This window comes from Rutidosis leptorrhynchoides, chromosome 4, assembly GCF_046630445.1.
Source record: "Rutidosis leptorrhynchoides isolate AG116_Rl617_1_P2 chromosome 4, CSIRO_AGI_Rlap_v1, whole genome shotgun sequence".
Classification (NCBI taxonomy): domain Eukaryota; kingdom Viridiplantae; phylum Streptophyta; class Magnoliopsida; order Asterales; family Asteraceae; genus Rutidosis; species Rutidosis leptorrhynchoides.
This window is the reverse complement of record NC_092336.1, coordinates 461,433,112-461,433,931: the sequence shown is the minus strand read 5'-3', so window position 1 is coordinate 461,433,931 and position 820 is coordinate 461,433,112. Positions and strand designations below refer to the sequence as shown.

Sequence of the window (820 nt, the reverse complement as noted above, 5' to 3'; positions counted from 1 at the left end):
TCGTATTGAGTGGATATCTTTAGTCGTCTTTTCCATTCGTCTCTCGACATCATCTATCTTTGCGGAAATAGAATCTAAGTCATGGCTAGAATCGGCTCTAGCCGCTTTAGATGATCTAACGATATCTTTTTCTTGGTGCCACTCATGTGAGTGGGAAGCAGTGTTATCAATAATGTTATCAATTTTTTTGTAAGCGTCAGTTGCGGTTTTCTTTATAATGGAACCACCAGCTGCTATATCGATATCTTTTCGTGTAGTGATATCGCATCCTTGGTAGAATATTTGTACTATTTGACAGGTGTCTAAACCATGTTGCGGACATCCTCTCAATAACTTTCTAAATCTTGTCCACGCTTCATATAGAGTTTCATTTGGCTTTTGTGTGAACATAACAATTTCTCCTTGAAGTCTTACGGCTTTAGATGCTGGAAATAATTGTTTAAGAAATTTTTCAACTAAAATATCCCATGTATCAATCGCCCCTTCAGGTAACGATTCTAACCAATCTTTGGCTTCTCCCTATAAAGTCCAGGGAAATAACATGAGATATATCTGTTCATCCTCCACTTCTCTTATTTTAAATAGTGTACAGATCCTATTAAAGGTACGAAGATGTTCATTTGGATCTTCCTTCGGTGCACCACTAAATTGGCATTGATTAGTTACCATGTGTAGAATTTGTCCTTTGATTTCATAATCTGGCGCATTAATGTCAGGTTGAGTAATTGCGTGACCTTGGCCAGTGCGTTTAGCTCGCATTCGGTCTTCCATACTTAGAGGTTCCAGATTTTCCATGATTGAATTTGTTGAATCTGAATCA

General features: G+C 37.7%; 1 non-coding gene across 1 annotated transcript; it reads left to right on the top strand.

Moving 5' to 3' along the window:
- The first annotated feature begins 304 nt into the window (after window positions 1-304).
- LOC139845928 (small nucleolar RNA R71) lies at window positions 305-411 on the top strand. Its single transcript, XR_011758680.1, has one exon. It is a non-coding gene; the product is annotated as a small nucleolar RNA R71 (small nucleolar RNA).
- The last annotated feature ends 409 nt before the right edge of the window (window positions 412-820 follow it).